Source organism: Vombatus ursinus, unplaced genomic scaffold (assembly GCF_900497805.2).
Source record: "Vombatus ursinus unplaced genomic scaffold, bare-nosed wombat genome assembly UNPS02014768.1, whole genome shotgun sequence".
In the NCBI taxonomy this organism is placed as follows: Eukaryota; Metazoa; Chordata; class Mammalia; order Diprotodontia; family Vombatidae; genus Vombatus; species Vombatus ursinus.
In genome coordinates, this window is record NW_020954546.1 from 6944047 (window position 1) to 6970068 (window position 26022).

The 26022-nt window shown below is 42.1% G+C and overlaps 5 non-coding genes across 5 annotated transcripts; 1 reads left to right on the top strand and 4 right to left on the bottom strand.

The window, feature by feature from the left end:
• Positions 1 to 3107: 3107 nt before the first annotated feature.
• Positions 3108 to 3181, top strand: TRNAI-AAU. The gene has a single exon. It is a non-coding gene; the product is annotated as a tRNA-Ile (tRNA).
• A 5244-nt stretch (positions 3182 to 8425) lies between these two features.
• TRNAS-AGA lies at positions 8426 to 8507 on the bottom strand. The gene has a single exon. It is a non-coding gene; the product is annotated as a tRNA-Ser (tRNA).
• A 2846-nt stretch (positions 8508 to 11353) lies between these two features.
• TRNAK-CUU lies at positions 11354 to 11426 on the bottom strand. Its single transcript has one exon. It is a non-coding gene; the product is annotated as a tRNA-Lys (tRNA).
• A 1617-nt stretch (positions 11427 to 13043) lies between these two features.
• On the bottom strand, positions 13044 to 13115 carry TRNAH-GUG. Its single transcript has one exon. It is a non-coding gene; the product is annotated as a tRNA-His (tRNA).
• Positions 13116 to 14588: 1473 nt separating this feature from the next.
• On the bottom strand, positions 14589 to 14660 carry TRNAG-UCC. The gene has a single exon. It is a non-coding gene; the product is annotated as a tRNA-Gly (tRNA).
• Positions 14661 to 26022: the final 11362 nt, after the last annotated feature.

Genomic DNA, 26022 nt, shown 5'->3' on the forward strand with positions numbered 1-26022 from the left:
GTAGGCTTTGCTCCAAGAGTGATAAACTGCAGCTGTTCCTGTGTCTGTCTGCTGTGCTGGCTTATTGGCAGGGACAAGTCTGCCATTGAGAAAATTAACACAACACTGGTCAGCTAGTTGATGATTAGGGCATTTACCCTCTGCCTTTTCAACTAAGGGCAACCCACCACTCCTCCCCCAATCCCAACCATACTCACAAATTGGGTTTAGAGTTATAAAGTTCCTCTGGGGTCTTGCAACCACAGAGGGCATGATATTTTTTCTCCAAGAATCCCTAAAACATATAGGGAATCCAACTAATGAGCTGGACAAAATCTCAAGGTGTTCCTCTCCTCATAAGGCACAGCAAAATCCTCTGGGTACTTCAAATAGCACAAGACACTCAAAATTGTTTCCAGAGATCTCTGAAACCCAAAAGAAATCCTGCCAAATGTTCAGATATATTGCTTTCTACATAGGGCACACCAAAATTTCTCCAGAGGTCATTATGCCATGGACAATCCCCTTGGAGTTCCAGGAAATTTTCCTATTTGTCCTTATACTAAAAGGCACCCAAAACTTCCCAAAAGAATGCCTACCACTGCCAAAGTAGTTTGAATTAAATTTCAAACTCTCCCTACAATAAGACAAGTAGGCTCAGTTTTAGGAGAAATCAAGTAAGGATTTATCAAGTAAGGATTCACCAAGTCATGGACATTTGGGAGTCTCCCAAAAGAGATAAAGGCACCTGGTCTTGACAATTCAGGCTTTCTAGGCCATCAGAAAAACTTTCTCCAATGATCATATTTCATTAATTGTATCCTCAGCACTTATCACAGTGACTGGCACATAGTAGGTGTTTAATATATGTTTATTGGATTGGATTGGTTAGACTTATAAAGAAAGACGTGGAAAACTGATTGTAAAATTGTAACTTAAAGACAGGTGGGAAAATGGACAGTTTTTTCCCCCTCTAACTCATTCTGAAAGCTAGGGAAAATAATTATGAGAATCCCTCCAGCAGTCTAGGTGTAAAGGGCTCAACGTTTACATCATAGGAGCCTCCATATATGCATAGGCTCTGTTGCTCACTCTTCTAATCCCACTTACATCATCTCCTGAGCTTCTAACCCTGAGGGGTATTCTGACATTATCACTTACAAGTTCCCATTTGGGTGTGTTTTCTCCAATATCAATCACCAGTTAATATTGCTCCAATATCATTAACCAATTTACATCAACTAGCTTTTATTTATTTATTTATTTATTGGCGAGGCAATAGGGGTTAAGTGACTTGCCCAGGGTCACACAGCTAGTAAGTGTCAAGTGCCTGGGGAGAGATTTGAACTCAGGTCCTCCTGATCCTAGGGCCAGTTCTCTATCTGCTGCCACCAAGCTGCCCCAACTAGCTTTTACAAAGAGATATTTACTAAATGTATATCAAGAACAAAAATACCCCAAAATTACCTCAAACCAAGACATACACCATTTTCCCAAGGTGGTCCTTGGGAGTGTGGACCTGATTTTAAAGTGGTGATTACAAAATTTCCCCCAAGTCCAGTTCTGAGTGGCATCTGTGTAGTAGATAAGTCCCTCAATCACTCATGTCTTGGATGTTGGATTGATTTATTAATGGGCTAAGTCAAAGTGGTCTGGCTCTTCACTAAGCTTAGCTGTTTTGATTATCTGAAGATGGTTATGTATTCCAGTTGATGGACTTCTAGTGGCTTGTCCAAATTTAATCCATTCCATCTCTGCTGTTCTTTCATCTGAAATCTAGAAAGAATGCACACAACAGACAGAAACAGAGAAGGCATTGTGCATCATAATCATATGGTGCATGGGTTGAGTAGAAGAGAGTCTATGAAAGGCAGCAAGCCCCTTAGACCTTTCTCCATCATCTAGGAAGTGAAGAGGAGAGGAAAGGAGGGAATAAGCATTTATTAAATCGCCCACTATGTTCCAAACATTATCTTTACAAACTTTATCTCACAGCAATCCTAGGAGGTAGATGTTTTTATGATCCCCATTTTACAGTTGAGGAAACTGAGGCAAACAAGTTAAATGATTCACCCAGGGTCACAAATCCAGCGTCAGGCCATATATGACACACACACTCTCTCTGTCTCTCTCTCTCTCTCTGTGTATGTTCTTTCTCTGTCTCTTTGTCTCTATCTCTTTCTCTGTCTCTGTATATCTGTCTCTGTCTCTCTCTTTCTCCCTGTCTCTCTCTTTCTCCTTGTCTCTCACTCTATCTCTGTCTAGTTCTCTCTGTCTTTGTCTCTGTCTTTGTCTCTGTCTCTGTCTGATTGTGTCTGTTTCTGTCTGTCTGTCTCTGTGTCTGTGTCTGTGTCTGTCTCTGTCTCTTTCCCTTTCTGTGTCTGTCTTTCTGTCTCGGTCTCTTTCTTTCATTTCACGGTCACCTCTCCCTTAAAATCTGTATTCTTGAACATTTCCCAGGGCTCCCCTTTGATTTAAGAGCCCTTTCTCTCTGCCTCTGTCTCTGCCTGTCTCTCTCCCTTTCGCTGTCTCTGTCTCTCTCTCTAATTTCACGGCCACTCTCCTCTAAAATCTGTGTTCTCGCACATTTCCTGGGCCTCGCCCTTGACTTCAACCCAGGGGGGCTGGAGCAGCCAGTGTCTACTTGAGCTCGGCAGCGGAGGTGATGGGACTGGCTTAGAGTGCTCAAGGCTGGCGAGAGTCGGGGTGAGGGAGGTGGGGGTGGGGTGCCCAGTGCCCAGGAAGAGGTGGCCTCCGGGCGAGAGCGTGATTGGTCTCGGGCTGGAGATTGGTGTGGTGTTTTGTGCAAGTGTGCATGGAGGGCGAAGCTGTTAGAAGCGCATGAGGTGGGTGTGGAATGGGGGCGATTCGGCTTCAAGACCACGTTGGCTGCTCCCCTAAGGCAGGGCAGGGACCCGTCTGGAAAGCAGCTGGAATCCAAGCTGGAGAGGCTTCTGGTTTCAGAGGCGCTTCTTGGAACAGTGCTGTGCCTATCCGAGCCTGGAGGTGACGAGTCCCAAAGTGTTCTTCTATGTGTGTTCAGCTGATTTTATGGAGAATAATAATACACAGTTATACGTGTTGGGGCGGAAATGTCCTCTTTATATTCAACTTTAAGATTTGGCGGGGGCCGGTTAGCTCAGTTGGTTAGAGCGTGGTGCTAATAACGCCAAGGTCGCGGGTTCGATCCCCGTACGGGCCACTTCTTTTGGAGTTCCGGAATCAGAAGGATTCTCCTAATTTCAGGAAATTTGGATTCCCGTCTCGCTGCTCCTCAGGCTTCCCTATCTCAGAGGAAGCATAGCGTTCCCTTGACCCCACTTAAATTATTTTAAATGTGTTTTTATTCCGATCTTAACAAACGCTAAATAAAATGGGCGTTTCCGTATACAGAGTAAACCAGAAAAAGAGGGTTGCACATAAAACTCAAGATCTCTGTTATGTACAGTTTTCCTTTTAAATATCTAAATACAGTCTGCACTTTTCAAAGCTGTCCTGCTTATCTGGGCTTCTTTCGAACCTTCCTTCTGTTCTTTTATGTTCATTTACCCTTCAGTTTAGCTCCACTTTGCTCATCTAGAAAATGGAAACAATAATTCTTGTAATATCTATCTTATAGATATAAAAAGAACCGAACTAGTTTGCCAAAGTTTTTTTGTAAACTCTACAGGTGAGGTAGGGAGCGTGGGCAAGGGAGATGATTATAAAAGTGATTCCAGAAAAAGAATCAAAGAAGTAAGAATAGATTTCAAACCCAGGCCTGCTCACAACTAACGGTGAGAGTAGCAGCTCCAAGAGTTGTCATTTTCAGGGATATTCATAACAAATGTTTAACAAGGTGTATAGGGGGCGGGGGTTGGGGAGGGCAGAATTTAGGAACGACGTACTTTTAAGTGTGACTTGCATTACTAACATTTTCTCCATCACTTTCTTAATTCTAGATAATCCACAAAACAATAAATCAAGACTTCATTTGTAGCACGTTTGTTTGCTTTTTTTCAGAGATGGAAATATTCACCCTGAATTTTAAACATCGGCTGGAAAGGCTCTTCAAGCTGGCTCCATAACATCCCTGGCTCATTCTCTTTCTTCACCTTCAACAAACATTCATTGTTCATTGAGTGAATCGCTATGTGCAAAGTGTCTATACAAATACGTACATATGTAATGTAGCAGAGACTGGATGCCATTACTATATGTTTAAGTGGGAAGGGAATTTGGAGAAATTACAGTTTAATCTATGTAGAGTCCGTAAGGACACTAGAACTTTAAATGTTGTTCTATGACTGAAGAGATAGTAAATGAGGAACAAGGAGACAAAACTTTCCTGAGAGAAACGATTTAACTATTATCTTTTGAAGAAACATGATGAGAATTATTTTTTTTAAAAATTATTTATTTTTATTTTTATTTTTCAACATTCACTTTTATAAGATTTTATAAGATTTTGAGTTCTAAATTTTCCCCTTCCCTCTCCTCCCCTCTCCCCAAGATGGCATGCAATAAGCTATACATGTAAAATCATATTAAACATATTTCCACATTAGTCATATTGTAAAGAAGAATCATAACCAAAGGAAAAAAACATGAAAAAGAAAAAAAAAGAAAGAGAGAAAATAGTATGCTTCGATCTGCATTCAGACTACACAGTTCTTTCTCTGGAATAGCATTTTCCACATGATGAGAATTCTTGAGAAAAGACAACTAGCATACTGAGAGAGTTTAGTGGTAGGATTGCATTTCTAGAATTGAGAAATCAGCATTAGCAGTAATGGCAAGAGGTAACTGGTTGTTATCTCTCTCACAGGGGCAACAGTGTAAATAATTATGTCTTATTGTTTATTATATTATATTATTATATATACCATATATCATATTATGTTATAATGAATTGTATAGACTTTAACGTTTATTTAAACCTAGGAGATTAAGGGGTTTTATAGAGAGATAAACAAAAGTTTTGTCTCTTCAGTTCATTTTATGCTTAATAAACCAGTGTAATTCAAAGCTAATTGATTAATTATTGAAAGACATGTTGCCATTTTTAGTAATTTATGAGGAAATATAATAGTATATGCCTTGACTGCTTTAATCTGGAAGTAGGAGTGAATAAGATGAGAGAGTCCAGTTATATATAGCCTGAAAGATGGGAGTCTGATATGATTGTCACTTAGTGTAATGCATCACACAAATCCTATGTTGGTTGCATCTTTTGAGTGTTAATCCAACACATGTATGTATACATATTATACACATGTATATATATATAGTGGGAGACTGGCACATGCACAAACACTTTCAGTTCGGATGATACAAACTCATCATACATCATCATGATTTTCCTCAAAATATCTCCCCAGCACCATCCTCTTGGAGTAGTTGCATCATCCAGACAAGCTGATGGAGTTTGCATATGCACCAGACTCCCATTACACTTGGATATGGTGGCAGCTAGGTGGTACAATGCATATAATTTGCTAGACCTGGAGTCAGGAAAACTTGAGTTCAAATCCACTCTGAGGCATTTACTATCTGTTTGTCCCTGGGCAAGTCACTTCACCTCTGTCTATACCTCAGTTTTCTCAACTGTAAAATGAGGATAATAATAGCACCTACCTATGCAGGGTTGTTGTGAAAAATCAAATGAGATAATATATGTAAAGTGCCTGGCATATAAAAGGTACTATGTTAATGCTTATTCTCCTTCCCCCAAAGAAAGGTATTAATACTGTACTCTGTTGTAGGTAGAAGGCTACTTTTAAAAATTAATTTATTGTTATTGTAATCCAAGCCTTATTCTGATCAGAGAGGGAACTATCTGAACTGACAGAGCACTCCCACACCCTCAGATATCTCTCCACATACATCATTTTGAAGAACTACTTTATAGGATTTTTGAACAAGGAATATTTCATAGTCAAGACTGATTGAGAGCCCAGAGTTTGGGTAATGATTTCATTAAAAGTTTGCTTCATTAAATAGAACAATAGTCACTTAACTTTCTTCCAACCCTTGGAGAATTGTTTTTCTTGAAGTCATTCAATCCCTCTTTGACCACTCCCTTCAAGGATTCTCTGTAATCAAACCTCTATGCTGTTATTCAGTCATGTCCAACTCTTCATGACTGCATGGATCCATGGGGTTTTCCTTGGGAAAGATATGGAGTGGTTTGCCATTTCTTTCTCCAGTAGAATAAGGGGACCAGAGGTTAAGTGACTTGCTCAGGGTCACACAGCTAGTAAGTGTCTGAAGCTAGATTTGAACTAGGGTCTTCCTGACTCCAGGCTCATTGCTCTTAACTACTGAGCCTAGTTGCCTCCTCCTCTTATGTGAATCATCCTAATTCCTTCAGGATATTAAGAAAGAAGTTAGTACTCTTTGGTGGATCAATTAAGGGGCTCCTTACCTCTGGCCTTCTCTGATAGCCCTGTCCTTGCACTTTCCCCAGAGTCATGACCATTAGTATCTGCCTGGAGGCCAGACAGATAATGCTCAACTTCTTTTGGTTATGCTCTTGACCATGGACAGACTTCCAAAAAGAAGCTAACAGGTAGCATACTGGGTGCAGACTATTTTGCCAGTGAAGGAAGTTGAGCAAGGAGCAGCAGCCATAGTGGAAAAACCAATAACTGGGATAGAACCTAAAAAGCCAAGACTGCATCTGGGATGTTCTGAGCAAAGAACACATTGGGACATGTGGAACCAAGGCAAGGAGGCAAGCAAAGCAGAGTGACATGGACAGATAAAATCACAAGCCAAGAGGGACAAGGCTGTGATCAGGTACATTCTAGGAAAAGCAGACAGTGGACAACAGGCCATGGGGCTGATGAAGAACAACAGTACAGTTAATGACACCTTTGACATTTTCCCCCATTTCTCCAGAACAGAACATTATCCCATCTGCCAGTCAATCACTTTCTACTTTTCCCCACTCAATTCAAAAGAATGGGGGGGGGGGGTGTCTCCTTTCTTTTGGGCAAGTTATTTTCTCACTGTTTATTTTCAATTTCTTTTCTATTTTATTGTTATAAAAACTTGCTAGCATCAACCAGATCCATTTACTTACTGAAAGGGATGAGGGGAGGGACACACAGGAAAAAATCCTTAAAGGAAGAAGAGGCATTTTGTCCTCAATGCAGTCTGGGAGTGGAGAGAGCTTTAGCAATTTATTAGCAAATATATTCAATATTATTTAAACATTAGACAAACCTAGAAGAACCTACATAAACAGGAAGATGGAAATCTGAATTTGCCTGAATGTATATTGAGGCTACAAGCTTCCCTTGGAGCTGTTTAACTTGATAGATCAGGGACACCAGAGGTGAAGCAATTTTCAGAAGACTGAGCTTTGTGTTTCATGCAGGCCACAGCTGACTGGTAGTAAGGGCTCCGGCTCCTGCCCAGTCTTTGCTCAGGCACTCCCCCTGGTGGCTACACATACACACATCTATGGGGGGTGGGGGGAAGGGAGAGGGAGACTCAGACAAACAAGGTTGGTTGTAGTGTTGCCTCTGTGGCTATGTGACCCTGAGAGCAAGTCACTTAATTTCTCAGCGCTTTAGACAGCTCTTTAAGACTATAAGTTGCAGAGAAGATGCTGACCTGTGTTGGTAGAGAGTTAGTTAATCGAAAAGTTCTCTGTGTCAGTGAAATCACACATCTGGTCCTATCCCTTCAAGTGTTCCGATTCCAACAAGGATTTCCTCTTACATTGACCCAGTCTGATTGTTTCCCCTTTCTTCCCATCTTTGTTTCCATTATTGCCACAGAGTATGTGTATAGATTATTTATGCAACAATGACTTACTATCACTGCTGGGCGAAGTGGATCCTGGGCATTTGCCTTCTGCTACCCCACCAGCTCTAGACCCACATCAGAATGGACCAGGGTCAATACTGGGTGAGCTTGGCTTCTGAGGAAATAAGGTGTCTGTTTTTGTTTTAGTTTTGTTGTCTCTGTTGTTTTGTTTGTTTGTGTTTTTTACCTGCAACCCTGGGTCTCTGGGGAGAATCACTTCAAGTTTTGATTTGGCTCTGAAAAAGAGAGGAGTAAATGGAAAGTCAGTGTTCAATGTAGATCTATTTATTTCCTCTACACACACACACACACACACACACACACACACACACCCCACAAATGTACACTGACAGAAAAACTTGAATAAGCAGCAAAGTAACTACTGTTATAGTCTGATAATAATTGCAAGCATTAGTTGAGAATCAGGACATTCAGTCTTATGGATCCCTCAAAGCTGGTGAAAGAAAGATAATATTTTAATAGCTTTATCTTCTCTTTCTCACTCTTTCCAGAAGGTGGTGACCTTAATTTTACCTGGCTAGAGACTATTCAATTAAATAAGACCTCATTGAGTGCCTATTTTGGAGTGAAGTTCCAAATAATATTTTTTCAAAATACAATTTTGTTCTAAAGAAGGAGCAAACGACCCCGTAGTCGGCAGGATTCGAACCTGCGCGGGGAGACCCCAATGGATTTCTAGTCCATCGCCTTAACCACTCGGCCACGACTACCTGCCTGACAAAAGGTTCTCTTGAAAGTATCTTCTCTGATCAACCTCAACACTTTTCGTTACTTTTAGGCAATTATCTGGGACATTGAAAGATTATATGATTTGGCTATCGTTACATATAGTTAATATGTCAGCTAATCTGTTATACTTTGGTAGAGAATTTCCACTTGGATAACATCTAGGACTCTTGATTGAACTGAGTTATTGTGTTCCCGATTGGAAAGCTCATTCACTCTGTCTTGTCTAATAGACATTCTCATTTGCAAAACAGCTAGCTCTTTGGTGGAAGGGGTCAATACTTGGAAACATATAGTTATACATATGCACACATATATGGGGGAGAGGGAGAGAGAGTTTGTTTGCACATAGTAGTTTGTACATTGTCTCTTCTGTTAGATTGTGAGGTACTCAAGAGCAGGGTCTGTCTTTTGTCTCTCTTTGTATCCTTAACAATTAGCACAATGGCTGGTAGATAGGGTGCACTTAATAAATGTTTATTGACTATCAAAGTCAGCCGTACAGGAAGAACCCAACTCTTCACCTGGGAGGAGGGATGTGAATTTTCTTACCTCCTTATCTTCTTCAGATATGGACTCTAGCAATGGAGCTATTCACCCAGAAGGTACTCCATCTACCAGTCTGAGAGCTTAAAAGGGTCCAGGCAGGAGAGATCCCAGCAGAGACATATTTTCCAGACAGACAAAGATACAGAGAGATAGTTATTTGAAGCTAGAATCTCCCTCAAGAAGCATGACCTCTGGCAGCTGAGAGAACAGCCATCTACTCAGGAGAGAGCTAGTCCTTGCACTCAAGAGTAAGACTACAGACAGTACTACATTAGAGAGAAAGGTCTTCAAGGCCTGCCAGGGCAAGAGGAATGTGGGGTCATCTGTGTGCTTCATTACTACCGTGGTATGAGTTTGTGCCTGTTCTTCCCAAAGATATAGCATGTATTGATGGGAGAGTGTACCCAAATTTATGGGAAAGAGTATCTGTAGCTACAGTTTTTACTGTGCCATTTTAGAAAATGCCCTTGCCCTAAGCTAATTATTTCTCCTGACTGATTATTCATATGAAACACATTGGTCAGTACTCATGAGCTGTAAGAATATGACTCTTACAGAAGCACACTAAAAAGAGAAACAGGCTGAGGCCTTCCTCCATCAAACCCATGAGTTTAAGTATCAAGTTAGGAGACTAGACCAGACACGAGATCTGAATTTCTTCTTAACTGGCAGGAGTTCGGGGATCAAAAACGTTTGGTGCCCATGGGCTTAAGAAACAGACCAAAAATGCACTACAAATCACATGGGTCAACACAAAGAGACTTTGCTTTCAACTCACTCTGGGCACTTATAAAGAAAAGAAAAAAAATCACAAAGTTGATTATCTTACTCGAACAGGGTTTGTAGCGGGTACTGAAGCTGGATAAAAAGTTGTTCCTCTTACAAATGTAACCTTTCAAAATGAGAATCAACCCCAAGGGGGAAAAAAAACATAGATAGCTACATAGGGATATACATATTATCTTCACAAGAAACCTGGGAGATAAGTGCCATTATTATATCCCCATTTTACAGATGAGAAAACTGAGATTTCTATGTGGAATCACACAGCTTGTGTCTGAAGCTGAATTGGAATTTACATCTTTCTGACTATGACCTTCGCTCTACCCACTGTACCACCTTGTAAAAAGCCCTGGTGTCACTTATAAGACTCATTTCTATATTCTGATCATTAAAAAAAAAAAAAGGCTACCCATAGAAACTGGGATTTCTTAATATTCTCAGAATAGCATCAAATGTATTTTAGGATACAGTAACAGTCGAGAGTCACTGAGCCTGGACAGGCGCAGAACTTTCAACTGTGGAAAATCATTGCTTACAATTCTTTCAAATTCAGTTTGTTGCCTTCTTTCTTCCCTGGCTTCCTTCAACCCTGTGCTCCCCTAACCTAGACCCATGTGCAGAAATTTTGTAGAAATAAAATCCCGGAAAGAATAACGCGGGGTTCATACAAATATAAATTGTGATGGCGAGGTGGGACTTCTAGCTAGGGCCTGGTAGGTCCCCAAAACACTTCCAAATACCCCAGGCTGATAAAGTCCTGATTAGCCCTGAGACTGCACCCTGTTTTTCCCGACTTCCTGTTTCCTCTTCATTCCATTGGCCAGAAGGTGAGGAGCTGAATTCTCGAGAAGAGAAAGGTTGACAGCACCGCCCAGTGGCCATAGTCTACTATGGGTTTATTGCAGAGCCCTCAAACCTCTCCTGTCCTTAGCCCGCTCCCACAAAACTCCTTTCTCTAAGTGTGATTGCAGCTTAGCCCGAAGTAAGTAAACATGACCCCTCCTTCCAGTCCTCCGAGACTGCTTTCATTTTCCGAGTTGACATCTCCCAGTAACTACGAAAGAGAAAAACTCCCCACCAGCAAAAATCTTTCTTCAAGTCTCGGTCCAAGTGCACGTTCTCAGCCAAGTCTTTCTTTTCTACAAGTACATCCTGTGTCTTTCCCCATCCCCAAGTCTCATGTAAGGAACTTAATGACAGAGTCTGATTTTGTCTTTGTTGACGCAGAGCCTTATTATTCATGCAGGTACAAGAGAAAGCTTCCACTGTCCAGCACTGAGAGGTTTTATGGGAGCACCGAAACAAAGGGCGCACAGAATGAGAGGACATGGATCACTTGTAATCTGAATCACTGGAGGGGGTGCCCAATACAGGGCCTCACGGACCCTTCGAGGTATCCTCAGCTCCTAGCACGATTCCTTGCGCTAGTAGACCCTTAAGTTGCATTCAACTGGTGCAAACACAAAAGAAAACTTGTTTTGGAAAAAAATAAGTACTACGCCCAACGTGGGGCTCGAACCCACGACCCTGAGATTAAGAGTCTCATGCTCTACCGACTGAGCTAGCCGGGCGATAAGCTGATAAGGCTCCTACTTCACAGTTCATGAAGGAAAAAAAAAGCACGGGACAGTGCTTCCACTTGATGACAACTTTTTTAAACAACTGAAATGAAATAAGAAGTTAAGTGAATGATACCGGTCCGTGCAGGCCTCGATTGTCATGTTTCCTGATTATGGAAGATCCCAATAGGATTTCCTGTGCCTTCGCACTTTAATGAACCAAAGTCTCTGAGGAGGAGGAGAGAGGAGCGCTTCGGTCCAGGGAGGAAGGAGCGCTGAACCTGGGATAAAGGACGGTTCTACATCCCATACTTATCAATTCTGTATAGATGGGTTCGTTCTGCCTCATTATTTTTTCTTGCCAGTTCCCGCAGCGATCACCAACCTCACTTCCTCTTTCCGCCGATTCTCAGGCACTAAAATTGGGCGTTAAAACCCTGTAGCGCTGCCCGGGGGGCCTCTTCTTGGGAGGAGGGAGTACTGGAGAAGGGCTGACGCGATTGGCCTTTCTCGTGGTGAATGAAATGGGAAGTTTTGCCGTTACCCGGACGTGGGTCACTCACTGCACCCCTTACTCCTAAGCTAACTCGCATTTCTGTGCCAGATCGCTAGCCAAACGCAGGAAGGAGGAGCTAAGGGCTCGGGGAAAACTGGCCAGCGTCCTGAAGGGCTCTGAGTCCTCGCATGCTTCACCCCTACGAAAGACATCGACCTTCAAAGATACTCGTTCTTCTCCAGGGTCCCGGTCTGGCCAAACATTCCTTGCAACGGGGCTAATGAGACAGGAAATACCGACACAAAGCCCTGGGGCCTGAGTCTCCCAAATAATTCTGCTTAGCCTGGTCTAGGCTCACTTCTTAGTTATGTGTCAGTTACCATTGAATAAGCACTTGGGAACTAAGGAGGGGGCACTGCTTCCGTAGGCTAAAAGAGTTGAGAGACCCCGAAAGAAGAATGTAGGTAGCGGAAATTCCTGGGCCCAACCACAAGTCAAGTTTCTAATTTACCAAAGGAAAATGGAGTTTCTCACTGGTGAGGATTCTCCCTCGTGGCGCTAATTGTCATCAAAATAACCCAAAGCTTTCTACTACCTTTTTAAAGGTTCTTTCATGGAAGCGGTTCCCAGAGCAGGCAGGTAGCAAGGAAACAAGCATTTATTAAACGCTGACCACGTACCAGGCATCGTGCTCCGTGCTTCGATACAAAAACAAGCAAAAAAAGAAAGACAGGGAACTCAAAAGCTAAATGAATCTGCAAAAACCAACTCCGTCATTGCAGTCACCCCGAATATAATTGCGTATTAGTTTACTGTAACTCCTTACCCCTCTGAATCCCATGCCACCCGTCTCACTCCACCCGAACCCCAAACAACTTCCGTCTTATATTTTTCTTTGCTTTTCTCCCAGTGTATTGGTCGTGTAATAAACCCTAAGACAGGGTAAAAGTGTAAAAAAAAAATTATTCCTAACCACATTCTAAAATCTTGAGGCTATGGGGACAGCTTCCTCTTCACTGTAAGATACATGTACCCAATGTATCTATGGGGTGGATAAAAATGTGATTGAGTACACACTGGGAAAAGACGAAGATTATGGCCCTTTGCAAATACGTAAAACGTAGGAGTCCCCCTGCCGTGACTCGGATTCGAACCGAGGTTGCTGCGGCCACAACGCAGAGTACTGACCACTATACGATCACGGCTCGCCACGGAGGAGACGAGCAAAAGTTCTGCAAAGATAGTCTTTCTCCATGATTTAAGGCGGCCCCTTTAAAAAAAAAAGTGTTCTTTCTTCAATTGTCCCTGCTCTTTCCTTCTTCGGTTTCTATCACGAAATCTTTTTCTAAAGACCATGTATAAAGGCTATCTTGTAAAAAAAAAAAAAGAGAGAGATTTTTTTCTTCCTACAACACCCAAAAGTCTGCTAAAATCCCGTGCACAGTACCGACTTTGGCTTCCAGACGACTGCGCAAAGGGAGGAGCTAGATCATTGACCTGTCTGACCCTGAACTAAGACCTAAACTGTCCTTTTCACCAGCCCAGAATGGACTCCCTTCTGCTTTCCAGCCGGCAGTTCCTCTCTGGTTCAGACCCTGGCTCCCATCTGAATTCCACACCTCGGCTCTCGTCTTGGGTAGAGTCAGGGCTTGGCAATTTTAATCTCGTGATAGACTTAGAATTCTTTCACTGAAAACTAACGTGATTGATGTGTCAGGTTCTCTCTTTTCTCTCTTCCAGTACATAGCAATATTTCATTCTCTATATTCTTTTGATCTGGGACAGGTTAAGAAGAAATAAGACTCCTCGAATGATGTTATGATTCAACACTAATTAGAAAATCCGACTTTCCCCAATGGAAGAAGCAGAAATCCGCCTTCACTCCGTTCTCCCTGAATGAATGAACGGTTACCGCTTGAGGATAATGCACTTTGTCAATGTTTTACCTTTTGACTCACATATTTTCCCTTCCTAAATATCCAAAAATCACCTGAAAGGGAAAAAAGGAGTTTTCTAAACTATTCCAACACCTCATAGCAGAGTGTAAATGTCCCTAACTTCTATAAAACTACAGCCACGTGTGCTACCCCTTGGAAGATTCTACCAAGCTGGAAACGTACCAGCAACGGAAGACAGCTTAGCTAAATTCAGAGAGATTTATCACCAAATTGACTACGAGATGATTAATTGTTCAGCCAGAGATATTGGAAGACAGCCTACTAAGTGTCAGAGGGGTTGCGATTTGCACTCGTGGAGGGAGCAGCTCGCTGGATGCTGGCCCTGCGTTCTACACACTGTTTTCTCAGGACCTGATGGTGCACTTTCCTTTTCTTGGACTCTCAATCTTATTTGAAAACTGTATCAACCAGCCTCCGTTCAGTTTAAAAAATACATCCCATTTGTTTCTTTTTTGCAGGCGTCCGAGTAAGGCCTTCTTTCACATACCAACCCAAGGAGGTTCTGCTCGGTTTATTGCTGTCTTTTAGAAGGCGAGGTCTCTGGCTAACTACATGCGGGGACGCCACCACACCGTTCTTCGGCTGGGAACACTACGTAGGCATTTCCTCTTCCTAAACTCTCTCTTAAGCCCTAAAACTACTAAAAACTACAAGATTATCCCTTTCTCTGTGGCGCCAACTCTGCCGAGAGAACAAAACTAAAATTTTAAAATTACTCGTTGCGTTGGCCGGGAATCGAACCCGGGTCAACTGCTTGGAAGGCAGCTATGCTCACCACTATACCACCAACGCTACGGCGAAAACCTCATTCTAAGTTATATTCAGTAATGTAGAAGTCTTGAGATCCAGACTCTGTAAGGCATTTTCAGTTTCAAATCAGTCTCCATTTTGTAGGTTTCAGAAACAGGAGCCAAGAAAGGAAAGTAGAATCTTGAGCCAACCCACTTTGCCATTGTGATGAAAGTCCACCCAGAAGAGCATTGTGCTCAGTGAGTTTGTAATCTCTGGGTCTGTTGACTAGAGGAGTGGAGGGCGACCAAGAAGAGGGCTGTGTGTGTGACTTGTAGTTCAGTTGTATGAAAGCAGAGAGAATACATTTAAACAATTTGATGCCAATGGAGGCCTGGTCCTCTCAGGAGAATCTTGTCAAAATAATTGGTCTGTCTAACGTCTGTATTCCTAATCATGGGGACTACTACTCTTCTTGACTTTATGTTTAAAGTAACACCATTCATTTCATTCATTCATTTTTTCACAAAGCCTCCCATGTTCAAAACTTTAGGGCTTACTTTCATTCATCCCATTTCCTCACTTAAAAAAAGTCTATGATTTCATGGAATTAAGGGATTTCCTCTAGTAAATTAGTGTTTCTTAGTGTTTCTTGGGGGCATTAAGAGCTTAAGTGACTTGCCCAGGGTCACACAACCAGTATGTATGTGTCAGAGGCTGGATTGAAACCCAGATTTTCTTGACTTGAGAGGCAGGCTCTCTATCCACAAGTCATTTTGCCTCTCTTCTTAAATCCAATCAATTATCAAATCCTGTTGATCCTGCCTTGGCAACATTTCTTCCATATGTCTCTCCTCACAGCCACTACTCTGAAACAGATCCCGACAGTTACTGATTGGGAATATTGCAAGTCTCCCAATAGGTTTTCCTGACTCTTCTTTCACCAGCATTTAATCCGTCATATGTAAGAACCTCAGACCACCACCATCACCACAATCACTTCAGCTCCTCTATTCTAGAAGCTGAGGTTCAGAAACATTGATTATGTGTAGCCCAAGCAAGTACTTTTTAAAACATCGTAGGTGAACTCCCTCATGGACAAGCACCTTTGTTTCTGACATGGATGTCTTTCAGGAATGCTATCATTGCCTCAGTTGCTGTTTCTTGGGTTGGGAAAGACCATTCTCAGGAAATCTCTCTGGCACAGTGAAGAAGAAATCTATGAGAATGAAAGCATATATAACACCAATGTCCTCTGGACCTAAGCCAGGCATTTCTATTTCCTGGAGGAAGGATGCTGGGTGAACATAGAGACTTCCCCACCCTGCCTCCTTGCCCCCACTCAGGTCCTCTGCTGCACAGCTTAGTCATCTGAAAACAGAAAGGTTGAAAGAGAATGGTCTATCTGCTCGCTTTTATAGGATGCCCAACATAGGGTGGTTTCTCCAATTCAAATCTGTCCTCCTAGGTGCAAATTGATCAAACATCTTGGCAGCAGCTCCAGTCACTAGAAATCAGGGGTTATGTGCCCCCGGTCCTCCAAACCAGGTTCTAATGGGCATGCCCACACTCTTCATGGGAAGATGGTCACCAGATACCCCCACACAAAGGCTCAAGCTATGACAGCTCATGAGGGGAGAGAGAACTCATCAATTTCATCAAGGAATTACCCTGATCAATCCCACTTTTACATGCATGGTACATCTCTGCTGTGACTGAAGCTTCTCTTAGCTTCAGTTTCCCCACCTGTAAAATTGTCAGACTAGGTGACTTTGAAAGTCCCTTCCATTTCTAAATCTAGGATCCCATGATTCTTTAACTCCCTCTCATCTATCCAGTACTGCTCTGGGGTCAGGCCTCAGATGCCACACCTAGAAACTAAAAGCCTAGAAATTCAGAAAAAGTCCTAGTGCTGTTCTGACCTGGCCTCAGACACCTCAGGCCAGTGGAGGACCAGAGTCCCCTGGTTACCATGATCTGATCTCAAAGAGTTGTGTAATTAACCAATTAGAGAGTGGAAGTAGGGGTCACATTCCACCTTCCCCAAGATGGCTAATAATGGGACTTGTTCATGACACAACTACTTGTATCTCCCAACATTTTGCCCCCCTTATTCCCATTCCTCCATTCAAGCTACCAACTTCTTCCCCTTTTCCCCCCACTCCCTTCTTTGTCAGGCATAGGCCTTTAGAACATTTGTAACCTAACCAGGATCAGGTACCCACAGTAGTAACACCTCAGGTGCTCTTAGGAAAATTACATATACATACAGGTACAGAGTCCAGCATATCCATACCCTGCCTCCCCACTTGGTGATCATGGCAGATATCCCTCATAGGGCAGGCAATACTCTGTAGCACTGATGGATAAGTAAGAGTCCAACATCTTTCTTTTCATTTTGGGTGGGACAGAGCGAGTGGTACAAGGTGAGTAGGCATGGATGGGTTTGTGATCAGTCACAGAATTCATTACATTATCTTTCCATTCAAACACACTTTTCAAACTTTCCCATTACCGTGAAGGGCACTACAATCTTTCCAATCATCCAGGTTCACAGTCTCTGTCTCACCTTTGACTTCTCACTCTAGCATACCCTACATATCTAATCAATTGTCAATCTGCTTCCATATCTATCCCATTTGTCCCCTTCTTTCTGCTCACACCAACAGCAACCAAGTTCAGGCCCTCATCACCTCTCACCTGGACTACTGCTATAACCTTCTAATTGATCTTTCCAAATCAAGTATTCCTTTTTTCCAATCTGTCCTCCACACAGTTGTCAAAGTAATTTTTCCTAAAAGCTTAGGTCTAACCATGTTGCTCCCCTACTTAATAAACTACAGTGGCTCTCTATTAAATCTGAAATCTAATATCTCTCTCTTAACCTTTAAAAATGTTTTTCAAAATCTTTCCTCCCTCTTTATATTGCCAAAGACTTGAGCATTTTCTGATCTCATGGTTTACTTTTGTACTTTTCCTCTGATATTTCAGGAACCTAATTATGATGATTTACAAACTTCTGTAAGCTCAGAACCCCCAAACTAGGGGAGAAATATTTCCCCTCCCTATTGACCTAGCTGATACTGGCCTCTCTGTTCTAAAACACCTTTGAAAAAACAATCTCCACCAGCCACTGTGTTTCTCCTTCCCACTCCACTATCAAAAACACTTGCTTAAAATGTAACAAAGACAGATTTTCTTTATCTGGAGGAAAAAAACTCATTATAAAGTTACAGACAAAACAAACAAACAAACAAGATTTCTGAAGGGCCGGAAACTCTCAAAGAGTAAAAGATTGGAGTACTCCAGGCATTGATGGGGAGGGGGAGGGGGGAAAGAGAGAGAAAGAGAGAGAGGAAGTAGAAAATGAATAAATTCACCAGATTATAGCAGCAGGCACATTCAGGCTAAAAGCAGTTTCTATAAAGGCAAATTACCCCTTAAGCAGATCAACAATCCAAATAAGGTTCCAAAAACTCATAATTATGTTATTATTTGTTATATTATGTTATTTAAATGTATTCATTGTTTAATATCATTATTATATACATTATTTAATTTTATAATCAATCAGAGTAGCAGTGCCTTACACTTGCATTTGGCTCCCACCACTGACAGTGCCCCTCCCTATAGAGCTACAAAGTTCCTCAGTACCCCGATTTAACTTTTCTGGAATCTTCAATATCTCCTTCCAGTTAGAAAAACATTATACTTCCCAGAAGCCCCCACAACAAATAAGAGGCCACATTGTATGTGTGAGTTTTGCAGGAAAAAAACCACAATTATCAGTAAAGTATCATATGTATTTATCATAAATAAGTAAATATATATGCAGGACCCCTTCCAAGGCTACTTCCCCAGCTCTAACTCATTGTCAGCTAAGTAACCAGGTGCAACTCATTACTACTCTCAAAGTTCCAGGGGGTTTCTAGTACTGTCATTCACAGGCCAACATGGATACACTTTCCAATGATAATCATCCAGTAAACTTAGTTAGCTTTTAGCAAGGACATTTACTAAGAAGGTATAGTTAGAACAGTAGCTAAAAAAAAATATTCTCTTCCCCTCTGAAGTCTAATCCTCTCAAACAAATACATACTCAGTCTGTGTGGAAAGTGGGTACAATCTTAAAGTACAAAGACAGTGGAGTGAGGCATCCATATAAAGAACACACGTGGTCAAAATGATAACTCACAGCTTCTAGTTATCGGACTTCTTTTCTCCCTTCTTAAAGTCTTCAGGAAGTTCCCCTTTAGGTTTAACTCTCTGATGGACTCTGCGTGTTGTTCATGCCTTTGTAAAGTATTTAGCCATCGCTTCTCTCTGCCATGAGGGACACTCTCCCTACAGCTGCCTCTCCTCAGGTAACTGTTGCTCCCAGCATGATGTTTTATCCCTGACTTTGTCCCCTTATTCCTGCTCCCAGCTGGAGGCACTGTCTGCTGTTGGTCCAGTTTCTGACCCAAATGAGTGAAAAGATAGGCTAGTAGAATACAGCAAGAGGAAGGAATGCCCCTGTCCTCCACTGATATCCTCAAAATCCCAAGAAAACAAGAGGAAGTTTCCCAAACTGTTGGGTGAAATCCCTTTAGGGAAATTATGGGAGGACATAGAGGAGAGCTGCACAGATCAGGTAAGCATGGAGGGTTTGGAATCTGCATCTTTAGAGAGTGTACTCATACCAGTGTGATCACAAATCCATTTCAGCATTGGAGTATTTCTAATCTCCAGGTATGGCGCCATCTGCTGCTGCAGCCTTATTCTTTCACCAAATAGCAAAGAAATATTTTCCATCTACTTTATACAAATATTGAATGTACCTATTTATTTACATGTTGTCTTTCCTCATTAGAATGTTGTTCTTTATTTCTTTAAGGGTACCTTGTAATTAAATCTATACAAGCCTTTTGTGTACTTTGGTAGTTTGATCTGATATTTTATGCATTTTGTAGTTCTTTGGAATAAGGTTTCCCTTTTTAATACTGCTTCTTGGATTTTATTATTATTATATAGAAATGCTATTGATTTTTGAAGGTTTGTTTTGTACCCTGCAACTTTGCCAAAGCTAGTAGCTGTCTCAATTAGTATCTTTGCTGATTCCTTAAGATTTTCTATATACACCATCATATCATCAGCAAATAAGGATAGTTTTATCTCCTCTTCATCTTCCTCATTAGCATTTAAGCTCTTAGCAAGGAAGAAATTATCTTTCAGATCTATAGATAGGGAAAGAATTCATGGCCACACAAGGGAGGATCACCGAAGGTAAAATGGACAATTCTCGCTACATAAAATTAGAAAGTTTTTGTACAAGCAAAACCAAAGCAGCAAAGATGAGAAGGGAAACAGTTAATGGGGGAAAATATTTGTTGCAAGTTTCTCAAATAAAAGTCTCATTTCCAAGATACATGGAATTAATTCAAATTTATAAAAAAAAAATCCATTTCCCAAATGATAGTCAAAAGCTCATATGAACAGGCAATTCTCAAGGGAAGAAATCTAGGCTATCAATGTCTACATGAAAAAAAAATACTCCAAATCACTAGTAATTAGAGGAAATGCAAATTAAAGCAACTGTGAAATTACACCTCATAGGGTAAGATTAGCAAAACTGACAAAAAAGGAAAATGATATGTTAGAGGGGCTGCAGGACAACAGGCACACCAATGCACTATTGGTAGAGCTGTGAATTGGTTCAGCCATCTGCAAAGCAATTTGGAACTATGCTTAAAAAAAAAAAAAGCTACTAACCTGTGCATATGCTTTGAACCAGCAAATACCAATACCAGTCATATACCCCAAAGAGATCAAAGAAAGAAGAAAAGGATGAGTGTGTACAAATATGTTTGTTGGCAGCTCTTTTTGTAGTGCCAAAGAATTGGTAACTAAGGGAATACTCATTAACTGGGGAATGACCAGAGAAAGTATGGTATATGAATATAATGGAATGCTATCCTGCTCTAAGAAACAATGGAAGAAAATTGAGAGGATGTCCATCAATTGGGGAATGGCTGATCAAGTTGTTATATATGAATGTGATGGAATACTATTGTTCTATAAGAAATGATGAACAGGCCGACTTCAGAAAAACCTGGGAAGACTTGTATGGTCTGATGCTGAGTGAAGTGAGCAGAACCAGGAGAACATCGTGTACAATAATAGCCATGTTGTGCGATGACTAATATTGATAAACTTAACCCTTCCCAGTAATACAAAGATCTAAGACATCTCCAAAGGCCTCATGATGGAAAATTCTATCCACATCCAGAGAAAGAACTATGGAGTTTGAATGCAGATCAAAGTATACTATTTGCTATTTTTATTTTCTTCTGTTGGGTTTTGTTTCCTCTTTCTGGTGGTTCCTCCTATTGGTTCTAATTCTTACAACATCAGTAGTGTGAAAATATGTTTAATAGGAATGTATATGTATAGAGATCGTGCTCTGTCTTGGGGAGGGTGGTGGGGAGGAAAGGGGAGAAAAATTTTAAACTCAAAAGCATATGGAAGTGTATACGGGCCGCACGCCGACCCTCTGCTAGTCATGCGCCAGTACCCACTTCTCTTAAAAGAAGTACACCACCAGAGTCTTACCCACGCCTGGGTCTTCGGTTCTGAGACAGATCACCACACAGAGACGAGCCATCGGGAGGCACCAACACCAGAGCTTTATTCAGAGGCCAACACAGCAAACCATCATAGCAAGCCCAAGCAGCAAGGCCAGAGCAACAGGGCAGGAGCCAGGGGAGAGCACACGCATGGACAAGAGTACGTGACCTAGGAAGTCAGACTCAGGAGGGGACTGGGTCAGTGCTGCACAAAGGGACCCGGAGGTCAGGAAGGTCACAAGAGGCATCTGGGGATGACGTTGCATATAGGGAGGGGACTAAGCAGAGGGAACTCAGTCCTCTGCCATCCCACTCCCACGTGGCACCGCCCCTTGCCTCAGGAGCTCAGGCCCCTACTACTTCCTTGTACCCAGCTTATGTCACAGAGCACTGCCCAATTGCCTCAGGGCTTCTCTGTATCCAGCCCATCCCAGTGCACACGACTCTGCCTACCACAGTCCCTGCCTCGACTTCCAAAATACCCAGGTCTTACCCTACCCTTGCCACAGTACCCAACCTGGTAGCTGCCAACATCAGACAGTCCCTCACAATTCCCCCTTTTTGTTTAATAGAGGGGTGGAGACGGGGTCTCCATACTAGGCCTTCGGTACTGAGTGCCTCTACAAAACCTCTAAGAATCCTAAGAAAACCTCCTAAAATAGTGGGTAGTAACAATAACAGTATAAATGCAAAAAGAGTTATAAATGCCCAATGGGTTACAAAGGAGGGGATGGGGAAAGACGTATGCTTAATCCAATCGCTAAGGTGATGAACAATATCATCAGTCTCGTGTTGGTGCCAAGTATCAGATATGTTCCGTGCCAGTCTAATTAACACCCGTAAAGCCTGGAGTACAGAGGAAAGATTTGTAGCCTAGATCTGGGAAAAGGCACAGGTAACATTACATCAAATAGAAAAGAAAGGAGAGTGTCATATACTTTGTGAAACGGTGTCGCAAGTGGCGTTATGGTTTAAGGGTGTTACACAAATGGATCAATATCAGCCATCGCATGGCAACTGCTGTCTCAATTCCCAGCCACATAAGTTCATTCCCAATGTCCTGAGTAGCCAATGCTACTTTTTTGAATCTGCTCCTCCAGCTGCTGATCAATATCAGCCTGCACTTGGAGGGCTTGGACGAATTTATTGGCCAGTTCCTCTATTTTTGAGGCAAACAATTGCTGTCCACTATATAAGTCCTGTATCTGGAACTCCTCGAAGATGGATGCTGCCAACTCCAAGTGCCCCAGCCATTCTCTCGTGTCCCAGGGCACTGGAGCTGACGCAACCTGTGGCGAAGTCCTGATCGCGCAAAATGAAAACAGTTTTACTCAGATTAGACATCCTAACTGTCTTTTCTTTCTGCTCTCTTTGAATTTTCTGTTGACTGTGTTTCTTCTCCCATCCTTGTTGTCTCTCCCGGGGCTTCTTCAACTCATTTTGTTCTTCTTTCTGGTACCCAGCGGCTCTGGCCATCAGAATCTGTAAGACATAAATACCTCGGCCCTCTCCACAACACTACAGATGGGCCTTGCCAGTTTCCTTCATCGTCCTTCCAGAGGACTTTCTGGTTAAGGGATGGTGCATGTAGTGCTGTTTTTAAAGGGCCAGATGAATTACAAGTGGGTGGTGTTATTAGCTGTAGCATGCTAGGGGATAGGCCCGTGTCTCTATCTAGACAGAGAAAATTGTATGTATATAAAGCTTTATCCACATCTGCTTGGGTAGGCCACCGCCCTGAGCCCCGACCTCCTACTCCCCCTTTTTGTTTACTGAGGGTAGCTTTCAAGGTACAATGGGCTCGCTCAACAATAGCCTGACCTGTGGGGTTATAGGGGATCCCTGTAACATGCTTAATGCCAAAGGATGTAAAAAAGGCAGTCATTTGTGTAGATAAATAGGCAGGCCCATTGTCAGTTTTAATGACATGAGGGATCCCCACAGAGGCAAAACAATGGTACAGATGCTTAATAACTGATGGGGTGTTCTCCTTACTGGATACAGTGGCCATTATAAATTTGGAAAAAGTATCAGTGCAGACATGGATAGTGACACGGCCAAGATGAGTGACATCCATTTGCCACAAGTCATTGGGAAAAAGACCTCGTGGGTTAATTCCCTTACTGGGTGGAGGGGGGAGAAAAGGAACACAGCGCACACATCGCCTCACAATTTGTCGAGCCTGTTCACGAGTTAAACCGTACAGGCGTCTCAGGGAGCTCGCTGGTAGGTGTAAAAATTCATGGGCTTGTTCAGGAGGGGTGAGGACTGGCAGTAGGGAGCACTGTAAAGCACGATCCGCTACATCATTGCCTTCAAAAATGCCTCCTGAGGTGGACTGATGAGAATAAACATGAAGAATGTAAAGGGGGTTTTTTCGCTGCAACAAAATTTGCTGTAATTCCCTCAGGAGAGAGGATGTGGTGGACTTCTGAGGTTGGAGGACAGCGACCTCTATGCATTTAAGAACCTTTACTGCATATAGACTATCAGAGATTAAGTTTATAGGCTCAGGATATTTACGGCAAGCCTGGAGGATGGCAAAGAGCTCATTTTTCTGGGTAGAGTCATAGGGGGTTTCTAATACTGTTATTTCCTTGGAGGCCTCATGATAAATAGAGGCCTTATAGTTTTTTGTAGCATCAGTGAAAACATTTGAGCCTTGAACAGGTTCTCCCATAACCTTTCGTTGGGGTGGTACTAAGGTTATTTGCTCTAGCATAGGGAGAAGCAGACAGGAGGAATGAGGACTTATCTCAGCCCATTGGGAGCAATGTGCCCAAGACCAATAGGTTTGCATAATGGCTTCTCGCTGTCCAGGTTCAAAATTCGAGTAAAGTAAAGGTCGCTGTCCAGACAAGTGGACAGCCCTTTGTACTGCAGCTAAGGCTAGTTCCCCTAACATCTCATAATAATTTGGCAGTACCTTGTGAGCCTTCTTTGCATATACAAATTCTAATAATTTGGGACCTTGGTGTATAACACAAAAAGGACTCTGTTGATTGACCAAGGAGACCTCTATTCTACCTTTGGGGTCCCATCTGGCGGTCTGGGCCTGGGCAGCAAGTGAGAATATTTGGGACACTGCTGCCTTAGCAGCAGGAGTCCATGCCCGAGGGGAGTTTAAATCTGAATTTCCTTTTAAGATATCATATAAAGGCTGCATTACAGCAGGAGGAATGGGTGTGCGGGCCCTGAGCCATTGGATCTGTCCCACTAACTTTTGGAAGTGATTCAAAGTGGTAATCACAGAAGTGATTGTTGGTAAATCAAAATAAATTAATTTAAAAAAAAGAGAGAAGAAACAATGGAACAGTGTGGTTTCAGAGAAACCTTGGTAACTAACAAGAGTAAAGTAAACTGAACCAGGAGAACAATGTATATTCTGTGATAATAACATTGTAAAAATGAACAACTTAAGAACTCACATCAAAGCAATGGTCAACCATGTTTTCAGAGGAATGACAATGAAAAATGCTACCCATTTCATGACATCGAGGTGATAGACTAAATGGGCCCAATGAGACATGCATTTTCGGACACAGGCCAATGTGGGCATTTGTTTTACTTATGGATGCATATTTGTTACAAAAGTTTTCTTTTTTTTTTCTATTTGTTCCAGTTGAGGTGGACAAGAGAGAAAATAAAATCTTCTTGGTAAAAAAATAAAATAAAATAAATTTTAATTTTAAAAAGTATGCTGCTTGAAGATAGCATTAGATTTTTGCCTTACTTTGTAATGTCAATGCTTACAGCACAATGCCCAGTCTAATATTAAAAGCTTGATAAATCCTTGACTGAACATTCATTAAGTACTTTCTATATTCTAGGAAGGAAGACAAAGGACAAAAATAGAAATTTAAAAAAACCTCAAGCTTCACCCTCAAATAACTTACATTCTACTGGCAGACATAATATGTAAACCGTTAAACAGATACATCATCATTTGAGGAGGAAGAAAGTACTAACAGCTAGGGGTATCAGTAAAGAATTTTCCCAGAAGGGAAGATTCTAAGAGTACAGTTCTACGCACTCAAAGGTACAGAAACGGGAGGTGCAGTTTTAGGAGAGCTAAGCTAGTTTGACTGGAATGGGAGGTGTATGAGGGGGCTGTCCAAAAGGACAGGCTGGCGCCTAACTGTTATGGGAATGCAATGTCAAACTGAGAAGTCTGTATTTGATCCTACAGACGAGGAAGAATCAGCAGAGGCTACCTCTCCTTCGAAACAGCGTAGATCTGACACTCAGCAGAGGCTAGAGGAACTGATTAGATGCCCTAGTATTGAAGCGTTCTATTCAACTGGCTATGGGTTACGCTGCCCCCTTTTCTAGGTGGGATATAATTACGTATGAAATAGCTTCTTCAGCTTACTTCAGCATCCCCTTTCTCAGGCTTCTCTCAGAGACACTTCTTTCCTCGGGAGTCTGGCAGATGTTGCCGCAGGCTGTCCAAAATTTCTCCTCCGGCCCCGATTGCTTCTGTAGCTCCGGAAAGAATGAAAAAAAAAGAGATTTTCCTGTATGTGATCTGCCTGTCTTCTCCAGTATCACTACCTAGCGGGTTATGGCTTGGGTTCCCCCCAAATTTCAAGAGTGAGGTGTCAGGCTCCACTAAGGCCGTAATGTCTTGCCAGAAATTGAGACTACTTAATTTTCCGTGATTCCTTCCGGCAGCGTTCATCGAAAGTACCATCTAGGAAACTTTGTTGCTGGTGTGCTGTGTTCAGCAAGTTGAAGAAATACTCGTAATGCCTCTACCTAGTCTCCCTCATTCAGTGCAGGAAGGCCTTTGAGATAGAAAAAGTTACTTAAAAAGCGGT